The sequence below is a fragment of the Rhodamnia argentea genome, chromosome 8, assembly GCF_020921035.1.
Source record: "Rhodamnia argentea isolate NSW1041297 chromosome 8, ASM2092103v1, whole genome shotgun sequence".
Taxonomy (NCBI): Eukaryota; Viridiplantae; Streptophyta; class Magnoliopsida; order Myrtales; family Myrtaceae; genus Rhodamnia; species Rhodamnia argentea.
The window spans coordinates 18,662,530-18,676,669 of NC_063157.1; the positions used below are offsets into that span (position 1 = coordinate 18,662,530).

Consider the following 14,140-nt stretch of genomic DNA (forward strand, 5'->3'; position numbering starts at 1 on the left):
CCTCTGCTGGAATGCTTGCATCGAGTACGTGTGCCGCCAAGGCCTCAATGGCCAAACCAATCGCGAGTTGTTCAAGAAGACCATGCCCGTGATCACCTATGCGGGCAAGAAGTCTCCGATCCTCTGCTCTCACCCCATTTCGGAGTTCCTCACCAAGTACAGAACATGGGGGTTTTCTTCCCGGTTCTTGATTTTTCCAGTAGGCATGGGCCGCTTTTTCGGGTCAAATGGGCAAAAAATGGGTGGTTCTTGCTTCTTGTCAAACATTTGCCGGGTCTTTGCTAAGTTGGGTCCATTCTTGATTTGGTACAGCTCATGGACGTCCGGAGGAGAGAGCAAGCTGATGCCCACCATTAAAGAGAAGATGAGGCCGGCGATGGGTGGGAGAGGGAAGAGGAAAAAGAAAAAGAATAGGAAAACAGAAAAGAAAAGGAAAACAGAAAAATAAAAAGGAGAACAAATTTTAAAAAGCAAAAGATAAAAATATTCCCGATCAATGCCCTTTTGAGAAACAAAGAGGTCACTTCAAATTTTTATTTGAAACAATGTCTATTTCAGGCTTTTTTTGAGAAATTGAGAACACTTGGGGCCCTTTCTTGAAATTTTTCCTATATCTATCTATGCTTTTCCCCAAATCTCCCTAAAATGATAAAGAAAAAAAATGAATCACTACCCTCGCTAATTTTTCTCCGATGAAGGGATAATGTGACATTTGTGAAAATTCATTTTTCAGAAAATGATAATACTTTTCGATATTTGGTTGAGACTTGAATATAAATTGAAAAATATTTTTTGTGGTTTGGAAAGGAAAATCTAATTTGACTTTTTTCCTTCTCATTTGGTTGAAAATTGCTGATGTAGACACTGGCCGTCCTACGTTATAGGGCCGACATTGGGGTGAACAATTTTGTGTAATTTATTAAAAAAAGTTAATTTAATGCATAATTAGTCTGTTTTATTTTTATTTTTTTATTCTTTTTCCTTCTTCCTCAACCGCAATCCCCCGGCGGCGGCCACATGCGAGGCTGCGGCTCGCGGACCTCTAGCAAAGCTCACTTTTGCCGACAACCGGCCAAGAAAGAAGGAAAAAAAAAGAGAAAAAAAAAGAAAGTTAATAAAAATAATAAAAATAATTATAAAGAAAAAGAATGTGAAGGAGCGAGAGAAAAAAGATGAGAAAAAAAAATGACTTTCTCTTTTTTGAAAAGAGGAAATCATTTTCCCATTTTTGAAGGTATTTTTTCATTGGTGGAATATGTTTCATTGACAAGTCTATTCTCTGTGAACCCTAATGCCAAAAAATCTGAAAACAAATTTGGTCCACGTTATTTTCCGTTAAACAAACATAATCTCTATTTGTTTTGCAGAAAACAACTTTCAGAAATTTTTTTCTAATTTTTTGGAAATCTAATTATTTGATCATCAAGTAATCCCCGAGGGCGGCGTAGTTGCCCCCAGGTGCCTCGAGCGGGGTTCGCAGATACGTGCCTTGGGCTTGGACCAATGCCACAAGCGCCTCAGCCTCTCTCTTCTTGGCGTACAACTCCGCGTCGGCGAGCCGCCGGCTCGCGTCGAAGCCGGCTTCGGCGGTCGCCTTCTGGGCCTCCTTCTCCTTCTCGTACAGGACCGCCACCACGACTTTCTGCTTCCTATAGAGCTCCCGGTTCGCTTCTTGTACCAGAGAGAGTTCAATCATAACCAAAATTTCCATTCACTCGGTGAAGATAGAGCAGCGGGGTTTACCTTGGTTTCGTATTCTACACTAGCTTGGCTCAGAAACTCGGCCTTGAGCTTCTCCGTCCGCGTCAAGGCATTCATCCTCTCGACCTCCCTTTGCGGCTCGGCTGCCTCGGCCACCACCGACTTGGCAGCTCGGCCTCCTTCGTCCGGCCCGCCTTCTTCTTGGCTAGCTCCGCGTTGGCCTTCGCCACCTTGGCCTCTCTTTCATTCTCGTAGACCTTCACTTGCGTCCTCACCTTGATCTCCTCCTTCTCGCCCCTCCCCCATCTCTGCGTCGCGATGATCTTCGTCTCCACATCAATCTTCGCCGCGTTTTGCAGCATCTGCCCTTCCCTAAGCTTGGCCCCGACCTCACCCTTCATCCTAGCCCCCGACACGTCCACCTTGGCCCGGTTAGCCGCCTCCATCTGCGTCTTCTGGCCCGGGTAAGAGAAGTACTCGTGCCCCCCGACATCCACCGGTTGCTTCACGTTTGCATTGTAGATCAGCGAGCCAAACCGGTTGAGCTCGAGCTGGACCTTCTCGAACACCTCATGCTTGAACTCCTTGGTGCCCCGGAACACCTCCTCCATGGTCATCGGCGCGTCTTTGCCCCTTGATGATCCCCCGGACGAGCTCCTTGACGTGGTTAGACGGCTTGTCGTGTGGGGAGATGAGCTTGGCGTACTTGAGGAGGTTGGTGTCGTCGTCGGCTTGGGGGCCGATGGTGAACATCGCGGGCATTTTTCCAAACTAGGCGGAAAAAACAAACTAATTACCAAATCAGGTGTTGACTTTTTTTATTTACCAAATCAAGTGTCGCTCGGCGATCATAATGCCGAGCGACACCCGCCTCAGCAGTCACACTGCTAGTCGGCGGGGGAAATGGTGGCCCGCCCCCCGCTCGGCACCATCGATGCCGAGCGGAGGCCGTTCAGCACCCCCGGTGCCGAGTGGGCGGGCGGCCGCCCCGATCCTCCAAATTTAATTAATTTTATTTTTCATTTAAAATATGAGATAATTTGCATTGATTAACTTTCCATGTAAATTTGCCCAAAAAAAATTTTCCATATAAATTTGGTTCTGCCCATTTAATTGTTTATCACATAATTACATGAAGATATAGAGTAAATTTGCCGAGAAGGGACTGATTCGAGAGTAAAAAGATGAAAAGGGGATCATTCCCGACAAGTGAGCTTGGGTTGATATGTGAATGATGGAAGCTAAAGGGGCAAAAAGGTAATTTTCGTATGTGCATGCATTTGGACTTGGTCGGGGGTATCCTCGCACTCCAAAGGGCTAGGTGCTTATGAAAATTCACGTGCAATTGACTAATCTTAGGGAACCAAACTCTTAGCTAGGGCTAAAGCTTGAATTCATCCGAACAAAAAAAAAATCACGCTACAAACTAAGAAGTCTCAAAAGCAATCGGTTGATTTAACAACCCGTGGATTAAGGGCATAGCGATTTCGGCGCATCGCGAGAATTCTTATAATTATGTATGTATATGTAGCAACCGATATCACGCCAAAGCATATGATATTCGTGTCTCATGTTTGAATGAGGAGGGCCACAAAAAATAAAAAAATAAAAAGGCATTCTCTTGTCGAATGAGACTGTCATCACTTGCACCGGCCTCCGAGAAACCAAGCAAAGGATTAGCCGGAGAAAAAAAGGAAAAAGAAAAAAAAAGGTCATCAAGAAGATTGGCTTTTGACTATGCTTGAAAATCAAAGATGGCCTAGAAACTAAGATGCCTCTTCGGCTATTCAAAGAATGGCTTCTTCGGAACATGCAATTTGCAATTTTTTATTTTATTTTAATCATGTTTTGTCAATCAATAGTTACCCTGTTGACGCCTAAATTTTGACTAATCTATTTTTTGCATAAAAATTATAAAAAATCATCTCATATATTTATTTTTAGCGTACATTGCATTGGCATATAATTGGGCAAGCGGAACACTTAATTTAGCATGCGTCTAGACTAGGCACGGGATGGAAAAATATACCGAGAAGATTTGAAACTTCGGGAACCGTATTGCAAATACTTAAAACTTCGGGGACCGTATGTGCAAATACTTGAAACCCGGGGACGCATTGCAAATACCAAGAGAAGATGAAGAAGGGAAGATGATGAAGGGAAGATGATGAAGGGAAGGTGATGAAGAGAAGATAAAGAAGAGAAGATAATGAAAGGAAGATGGTGAAGGGAAGATGAAGAAGAGAAGATGAATATGATGAAGGGAAGGTGATGAAGAGAAGATGAAGAAGGGAAGATGATGGAGAAATTTGGCTATAAAAGGGGGAGAGTTCTTGAGAATTGAGGGGGGGAGTGAAAGAGAATTGAGAGAGTTTTAGAGTGGAAGAGAATTGAGAGAATTTGTGAGAGAAATTCTTTAGAGAGGAAAAAGAGAGTTCTTGAGAAAAGTTGGAAGAGAAAATTTGAGAGTGAAGAAAAAGAGTTTTAGTCGAGCATCATCTTTGACGAGTCCCGACACGTACTTCGCCTCTCGCCATCCAACAACGCCGCTGCTTGCCTTTTTTCGACGATAGCCACGTTCTTCCAACTCCGAGATCTTGAAGGAAGCCATAACGTGTACGTGAGTAAGATTTTGTGTAATAGAAGGTAACCCTTTCCATCTCGATCTACAAAAATGTAATCGTTTGGTGTGAACATTTGTTTGTTTATTTTAGACATGTTACGTGTCTCAAAATTTAGCATCATTACATGTTAATTTATTTTTATAAATACTCGTGATTGGCTGCGTTTTCTTTCTTTCTAAATCACCCATGGTGTATATCGTACAAAGTTCAATGTTTTACATCCCCATAAAAAGAAGAAAAAACCAAAAAAATTGCATCTTTGAATTTCAAGTAAAATCCATCAAAATTGCCAAATCAAATATTTTTTCATGAAAATGGTACCGAAAGGGCGTTAGAGTAATCTAGCGTAACCAAATCCCCGAATTCAAAATCTACGGTTCGCGGAAATAAGATAGTTTTCTCCCGCTATTTTATTTAGGTTTCTAATCAACCTACCAAAAATGATTAGTGGCGACTCCAAATTCAAAATATATTGCATGTTAATCATTTGAACCTTAAGTTGCGATTTGGTATGGACTTGGGAGAGTCCGAGTTAGGTTAGTTAATTAATTAACTGATAATCCATTAGCCCGAAAATTAACTTGTTTATTTTTTAGGTCGTGACGACTTGGCGACTCATTTGGGGACTAAAGAGGACTTAGGCGGGAATAATTTCATGAAAAATAAAATCACTTGATCGGCAATCTGTTTTGAATTTTAATCCTTAGGTGTTAAATGGTTTTGCGGGAAAGGGAGTTATAAGGGGAGGAGTCTCGTGGCTAATCTTTGTTTTGCGAGGCTTGGTGATGAGAATTTTAATTTTTGAACTATCGGAGTGCTGATTGCTTTTAAAATGTCGTGCATGCCTCTATATAATTGCACTACACCACCTTGACTTGTGACCGAACCCGGGTCACCCGATAGTTTCGGGATGGTATTTATGTGGTTCTTTAACCTTGGCGGTAAGGCTTCGCTAAAGGTTATCCCGCTTGGATCCCGAATTCTTCAAAAAAATGGCTCGAGAGTTATTCTCATGCACGTAAGGTTATGATGCATGAGAGTTGCTCTTGTCGACCCGAACCAAGCCGAGATGATTGGACCCGACTAGTCGTGACTATGTATGCGAGGCAGCAACTAGTCATGATGAACGTACGCGAGGCCGCGACATGTCGTTTCGTCTTTCATTTCATTTTGCTAAAAGAACTAAAATCTGAATCCACACTTCATGTGCATGTCTTTGTGATTGACATTTTCTTCCTACGAGCGGTAATTTCTTGTCTCTTATGCCTTGTTATCTCATTTTTATTCGGGCTGGTCCATGGTTTAGGTTGATTTAATTGGCACGTGATCTATATACGAATGGGTCGCAACGATATCCGTTTCGTGCCTACTCCGAAGCTAGAGCTCAAGAAGCTATGGGGTAAGTTGAAGTCGGATGGCCAGCATGCGTGCTCAAGCGTATCGGGTTCATGTTGCCAATTCTTGAGATTGATGTTCAAAGCGGGATCATGCAAGCACTTGCTCATTTTTGGTGCCCCGAGACGACCACGTTTGTGTTCGGAGGTAAGTTTGAGCTCACACCTACTCCGGAAGAATACGGTATTGCCATTGGAAAATCAATTGAGTTGGATGTGGTTGAACCACCTATTCGGGTAGATCCGGTGGTAGTGTTTGCTGAATTTTTGGGTTCGACTAAAAAAGAAATTGAAAAAGTGCTTTGAAGGGTAGCTCGCCGGGCATGCCCTTTATCTTTCCTCATTGAATGTTTTGAAAATAACTCCGACCTCATGAGATCTAAGATTTTTATCTTAACCTTTTTCGGACTTATCATTTTTCCATTCCGTCAGAACGCTATAGATCCCGTGATAGCATGGACGGTAAAACAAGTTTGTGGTGGGGTCAATTTCGTAAACACCATCCTTGCTGAAACTTTCATTTCACTAACATGTTTCGCTCATTCCAAAAAAGAAAACGAGAAAGAAAAAGATAAGATTTTTCGAGCCCCAATTGAGCTTTTACAAATCTGGTTTTTCTCACACCTTTCTCAATTCGGGAAAACATGATCGTATTTGAAATGGGTATGACTAACAACCCTATTTTAAGATTTAAACAAATACGGGATCGAACTAAGAACTTGCACTATACGCAGTGGGTCCATTTATTCGAGAATCCAAATCCTAAGATTTTCCTTTGGCAAGCTGTATGGTTTCGAGTGGTAGAAGCTCGATTGTGCCATGGCGACCCGAAACCCGTGCCTTTGATGGGCATTTATGGAGCAACCAGCTATCGGCCTCTTCGGGTTACACGACAATTTCGGGTTCCGCAGGATATCCCGCCTTCACTTGGGCCCAACGAATTCCAAGTTCAATTTGAGAAGGACGAGAACTACAGAGCGTAACCGAGACGTCATTATGAGGCTTGGCAGGAGTGTTCTAATCGGAAGCGATTTGGCCCATAGAGGAGCTCACCGGAAAAATGAGGAGTCACTTTGCCACAACTCGGTATATTCGGTTTCATGCCATCCTCGTTGAGATACTCCCGAAGATCCCGATCGTGACAATGCAGCATACCCGTCAAGCTCAACTCAAAGCCAGCGAAGAGAAGGCGATGAAGGCCCAAGAAAAGGCAGATGCTTTGGCAAAGGAGAATGCACGAGTGCGGCGCGCCTTGAAGGCCCATTCATCTATAGATCACGTGGCCTCTAAAAAAAAAAAGAAAACCGTTTGATTTCTTGGTTTGCTTAAATTGAGTCATGTATTTACTTTCATAGGTTGATTGTTTAGGAATCTCATCGTCCTATTTCCAATTTCACACTTTGCTTATGTAGTTTTTACAATTTCATCGGTTGTCCTCAATTCGATTTGGCTTGTTCCTGTTGTACGATTTTTACTAAATTCTATGATCGAGTTTTGAGTAAGTGCCAAACACGAAAGTTGTAGACCTATGTTTCAACTAATGTCTTACAAAATTTCAGAATTAAATTCATAATTTAAGATGGCCCTTCGTTTTTTCAACAACATGCGGTTATAACAGTTTTCTGAACGTGATTTTTTGGAAAGACACATTAAACTGCTTTGATCCGTGCATTTCTAGTCCGATTGGCCAACATAAAAGTTGTTCATCATCTTCTCAACTATGAGCTCGTAAAATTTGGACATGTTTTGATCAACGTGCAAATTGATACGGATTTTTTCGTAAAAGCGGACAAACTGAAAATTACATGTTTCAATCCTTTGGTTATAATCACTTTGTTCGTTTGAGTCTAGAGGGATGCCATGGACCGGCTCGATATTCTTGCTCTCTGTACTCATTTTGCGTTTGTTACTACGTACGGGTAATTTATCACGGATCCTCCACATATTACTCGATCGATCGCGAGGAAGATGGCCGACATCAACGCCACCGTCGGTGCTGCCCTAGACGAGAAACTTGGCTCCTTGACCGAGCGCTTGAAGGGATGATGTCCCGAAAGATGGAAGAAATGATGGCTGCCTTCGCCGCCAAACTTCAATCATCCACCACCAGCCCACCGCTAACCATTCCTGCTCCAATTCCTCCTATGGACAACTCCGGTAAAGCCTCGGAAACTGCTCCCTATCGGACAATGCCGCTAGAAGACGTGATCTTCACGGGCGTGAGCTCGAGCACGCCGTCCGTAGTCCCAATCCCCCAAGCCAGCCCCGTGGCCCCGGGTTGAATGGTGATACGGCCAAGCGGTTGGCCCAAATGGAACGAGAGGATCCGAGAGGTCGAGGGGACTCACAACATACCCAGCATTGACTTGTCTGTCTTTTCAAAGGTCACGGTGCGGAGAAGTTCAAAATGCCCGACTTCGAGAAGTATGATGGGACTTCTAACCCGGTTCAAAGCACGTCCGGATGTACCAGGCAAGAATGAATAAGCACGCGACCAACGGCCCCCTGATGGTCCAGACTTTCCAGGCTAGTTTAAAAGAAGCTGCCATGAGGTGGTATACGGACTACGAGATCTATCGGATGGATGATTGGGAGAAGGCAGCTAATGCCTTCATCAAACATTTCAGCTTTAACTTGGACGTGCTCACCACCGGGAGAAGATCTTGAACAGCTTGAGATGAAGAAAGGAGAAACAATCAAGCGGTATGCCACCGGGTGGAGGAATGTGGCATCTCGGCTAAAAACCAGTCCCTCCGGAAAGGGAGCTCATGAAGTTGTTTGTTTCCACTCTGCCGCGAATTATGAAAACCCGAGTTCCGGGATCCGTTGCTACGTCATTCAGCCATCTCATTGCAATGGCTGAAGAAATCGAGAACGGTATGAAGAAAGGTTGGTACGATGATGTCACCACAACAACTAAGAGGTTTGCGGTAAGGAAAGACAAGGAGCCGGCCCCACAGGTCAACATGACCTACGGCCAAAAACCCACGACCCGGACGCCGCCGTCGTGCATTCCAAATCAGCAGCGAGGCCAATTTCGGCGTGCAACGACAAAGAGGGAATCAACGGCCCCCTCGGCGGTTTACCCCTCTACCGGGAACCCCGTCGCAAGTACTCGCGGTTCTCCGTAAGAGAGGTTTCTCGACTTCCGAGCCTCTACGACTCAGTAACACGAGCTCGCCAAGATATGATCCATCAAAGAAATGTGATTACCACTGTGGGGAGCTTGGACATGACACCGACAACTGTTTCGTGTTAAAGCATCGGATCCAAGATCTTCTTGATTCTAAGGCATTCTCGTTCCAAGGCAACAAACCGCCGAATGTCCGGAATAATCCTTTGCCGGATCATTCAAGTAAAGTTAATGCTGTATTCGGGCTGGGAATTAGACAGGTTGGTGCTATTAAGGTGGAAGTAGCTGATATTCTCAATGCTCTGATCGGGGCAGGATATTATGAGGTCGGTGAACCGATATCACTCGATCGATTGAAGGAAAAGGTCTCCACTCTCACGAAGAATGGATTCATAGTCCGGGCAAGTCAAACTGGGACAGTGGCCACTATATCCCGGATTGTCATTGCCCGGGATCGGGAGCTTGCGGCTTTGACCCAACCCGGGACTTTTCAAGAGTCTCGGGTGGAAGATGCTAAAGTGACTAACTTGATCAAGAATGACCCAGAGTTAGCAGACATGCCCGCCTTGGAAGATGTAGTGGATGATGAATTTGGAATAGTCATTGCCTCGCCTCGGCCTTTTCCGTACGCTAATGACAAGGTGGTTCCTTGGTCCTACGATCTTGCCACGATAACAAGATCGGGACGCGCTTATAGTGATGACCAACCGACTAAACAAGTCACCGAGAAAGATGCTAAGGAATTCTTGGGCTGTAATCAAGGCAAGTGAGTACGGCGTTGTCGACCGATTGCGGAAGTCACCGGCTCGGGTATCCCTACTCGAACTTCTACGGTCATCCGAGAAGCATCGGGAGTCCTTGATGAAGGTACTCGGCGAAATTCACGTACCCGAGAATGTTGAACAGGACAAACTAGAGAACTTTGTGGGGACGATCCTTCTAAAGGATCGGATTGCATTCGGCGACGACGAGATTCCTCTTGAAGGGCGAGGTCATAACAAAGCTTTGCACATAACAGTCAAACATAAGCAAACTCACGTAGCTCGGGTACTTATTGACAACGGGTCGGCACTAAATATTTGCCCATTAGCCACATTGAATCGTCTTGGAATCGACCTGGCCAGGTTGCAGACGGCCAAGACTTCCGTCCGCTCATTCGATGGCGTAAAGAAGGATGTCTTCAGGCGGATCAACTTGGAGATTCAAATCGGGCCTTCTTTGTTTGACATTCTCTTCCGGGTATTAGACATTCCTTCGGCCTTTAACCTTCTCTTAGGCCGACCTTGGATTCATAATGCCGGAGCTGTCCCATCAAGCCTTCATCGGAAAATTAAGTTCGTGGTCGAACGGAAGTTGGTGATTGTCCATGGGGAGGAAGATCACCAGATTTTCAATGAGACGGCCATCCCTTACATCGAGCCGACTCATGTTGAAGAAGATTCCTACCACGCTTTTGAGATAGTACACACCATCCATGCATCACCGGAAAGTCCTTTACCGGTTCCCGAAATATCAGCCACTTCTCTTATGGTGGCTAAGATAATGGTTGGCAATGACTTCAAACCCGGTATGGGTTTAGGTCGGCATGGCCAAGGGATTCGCGCCCCAATTGAACCCAAAGGCCAATCTCATACAACTGGGTCCGGGATGTCGAGGACGTGGACATAAAAGAGGCGTAATGGGTCGCGGTAGCAGGCATGCGATCCTTTACCCCCACCTCTATATACCACTTTCCGATCAGCTGGAGTGGTTGGAGGTTACGATAATTTGACCCAATTCGAAGAAGACTTGGGGATTGTGTTCCCCGACACACCGAAGGATCGAGATATTCCAGTTGAGCCAATAGGGTCTGAAGAGGATGAAGGGGTCTTCGATATCGCTGGTTGTTTTGACAATGTAACCATTGCTGCTATATCCGAAGACGGAGCGCATGAAGAGGAACCTTACCCAGCACCTAAACCTTCCAAATCATTCGTCAATGCCATATGTGATGATCCACTGGAGGGTTTAGATTCAGAGTAACATCTTTATGTTTATGCAATCCCCTACGTGGGACCTTTTTCGTTTCCTTTAGGTTTTGGGTCACATTGGGATTTCTATTACGTGTTGCACTCTTGAATTTTTTCCTAGAAGATGTAATTTCATATCGGTAAAATTGCACTATTTTTCGAATCTTGTTGAAGTATCCCAAACCAACCCGATGACGATAACCAACGACCAACAAGTTTGTCATCATGGTAAGAACCGAGGGTTGGGCTTCTTCAAGAATTCATGTCCCACGGTTTTGAAAAAAAATAATAACAAAAAAATAAATAAATAAAGTTCTTCAAAAAAAAAAAAAAAAAAAAACACACCGCAATTAAACCTTGTTTGTTTTTCTGGTTTTGTTACTTTATGTTTCAGGGGGATACATGAGGAGGGAAATCTAGTGGATTCGAAGTATACGACCTAGATGAGTGCAGTCCAGTTATGAGGAAATTCGTCGGGATTTCGAACGACATGAGGAGATCAAGCCCTTGACCGGTGAACAAACTGTCTCGGTCAACCTAGGCGATGTAGAAAACCCTAAAGAAGTTAAGATCGGGGCAAACCTTTCCAAAGAGATGATCGAGCGCTTGACTAAGCTCCCGAAGGATTACGGGATATTTTCGCCTGGTCCTATGCGAGATATGCCCGGTCTTGACCGTTCCATTGTCGAACATTGTTTGCCGATAGATCCTTCGGCTAAGCCGGTGGTGCAAAAGTCAAGGAGGGCCGGACCGGAATTGGTCCGGAAGATCAAAGAGGAGGTCATGAAGGCGCTTGACGTCGGATTCCTTGAGACTACGGAATATTTCGATTGGGTTGCCAATATAGTCCCGGTCATGAAGAAGGATGGGCGTATTCGGGTGCGTGTCGATTATCGAGATTTGAATAAGGCCAGTCCTAAAGATGATTTTCCCCTCCCGCATATCGACATACTTGTTGACTGATCTGCGAGGTTTGAATTGTTTTCATTCATGGACGGTTTCTCCGGGTACAATCAAATCTTGATGAATGTCAATGACAAGTTGAAAACCACTTTCACCACACCATGGGGAATGTTCCATTACCGGGGTGATGCCGTTCGGTCTCGAAACGCCGGAGCTACTTATCAACGAGCCATGGTTGCCCTTTTCCACGACATGATGCATAATGAGATTGAGGTTTACGTCGATGACATGATAGCAAAAACAAGGCATGGAGAAGATCACGTCGAAACGCTGAAGAAATTGTTCGACGGACTCCGAAAGTACAAGTTACGCCTCAACCCCGCTAAGTGTGTCTTTGGGACCAGCTCGGGCAAGTTGCTCGGATTCGTGGTAAGCAGCAAGGGCATCGAAGTCGACCCTTCTAAAGTCAAGGCTATTCGTGAGCTTAAGCCGCCGACGACGGTTAAAGAAGTTCGAAGTTTGATGGGTAGGCTAAACTATATTGCTCGATTCATCTCTCGGTTATCAGAAACCGCTAAGCCATTCCTCAAGCGTTAAAGAAGAATGCGCTAGTTCAATGGGATAGCGAATGTGAAGAAGCTTTTGAGAAACTCAAGCAGCATCTCATGAATCCACCGGTGCTTGTTCCTCCAACACCGGGGCAACCTTTAATCCTCTACCTCACAATCCTTAGTGAGTCCTTGGGTTCTATGTTAGCCCAAGAGAGGCAAGAGGATGGAAAAGAACGAGCCATTTATTACTCGAGCAAGAAATTCACAGCTTCGGAAATGAAATACTCCGAAGCGTAGAAAACATGTGCGGCGTTAGTCGGGTGGCACGCAGGCTTCGGCAATATACCTTGCATTACCAGGTGCTTCGGTGACAGAGTGCGATCCTATCAAATACTTGCTAAATCAACCCGCCTTGATTGGTAGACTTGCCAAATGGCAAATCCTCATCTCCGAGTTTGATGTTCAATATTTGTCCCAAAAGTCAATCAAGGGACGAGCTATAGCGAGATGTCCTAGCTGAAAATCCGGGCGAGATGATGATGCCTATCATTCTGAAGATCGAATCATGTCGGTGGAGGATTACATCCGGACTATGTATTTTGACTCGAGCTGTCAATTTATCGGGATCGAGCACGGGCGCGGTTCTGATATCTCCAAGTGGTCAACACTATCCTGTGGCAGCAAAATTGGTATTCCCTTGCACAAATAACATAGCAGAATATGAGGCATGCATTCTCGGTTTGCGGGCTGCGATTGAAATGGGGATAGCCGGACTCAAGGTGTTCGGAGATTCCGCTTTGATTATCCTTCAAACTGTTGGAAAGTGGAAGACAAGAGATGCTAAATTGCTGCCCTATCATGAGTATCTGGATGAACTGGTGGAGGAATTTGAGGATATCTCATTTGAGTATCTGTCCGGGACTCATAATCGATTCGGCGATGCATTGGCTACCTTGTCTTCAATGTTACAAGTCGCCAATGGACTTGAGGTTGACCCACCGAAGATCGAGGTATTTAAAAAGCCAGCATATTGTATGGCCGTAATCGATGAACCCGATGGTAAGCCGTGGTACCATGACATCAAGACTTATATTCAGAAACAGGAGTTCCCCGAAAAAAGTACCGTATCTGACCAAAAGTACATAAGGAAGATGGCCTCGAAGTTCTTCTTGAATGGAGAAAATTTGTACAAACGGTCATTCGATTCTGTCCCGCTAAGATGCGTTGACTCAACCGGCGCGGTTCGTCGATGATGGAAGTACATGAAGGGATCCCGTGGTCCACACATGAACGGCCACTTGTTAGTTAAGAAGATTATGAGATTGGGTTATTATTGGCTCACGCTCGAAAGAGATTGTATTCAGCATGTCCGGAGTTGTCACAAATGTCAGATTCATGGTGACAAAATTAATATCCCTCCAAATGAGTTGCATCGATTATCCGAACCATGGCCGTTTTCTATGTGGGGCATTGATGTTATCGGCCCTATCAACCCTAAAGCATCCAATGGACATCGATTCATCTTGGTGGCGATTGACTATTTCTCCAAATGGATCGAAGCCGCATCCTATTTAGCGGTCACGGCACGAAATATCGTGAAATTTATCCGTCGAGACATCATTGCTCGATACGGTTCACCTGAAGCCATAATCACCGACAATGGCTCGAACTTAAACAACAAACTAATGGACGAATTGTTTAAGGAATTCAAGATCAAGCATCCGAACTCTTCCCCATATCGTTCTCGGATGAATGGAGCGAGAGAAGCCGCCAATAAGAACATTAAGAAAATCTTGGCGAAGACGGCTGAAAATTATCGCGATTG

At 44.7% G+C, this 14,140-nt stretch overlaps 1 pseudogene; it reads right to left on the minus strand.

Annotated features, from left to right (window-relative positions):
* Positions 1-1,411: 1,411 nt before the first annotated feature.
* The window catches only part of LOC115733546, a 35,238-nt pseudogene continuing 22,509 nt past the window's right edge, over positions 1,412-14,140 (minus strand).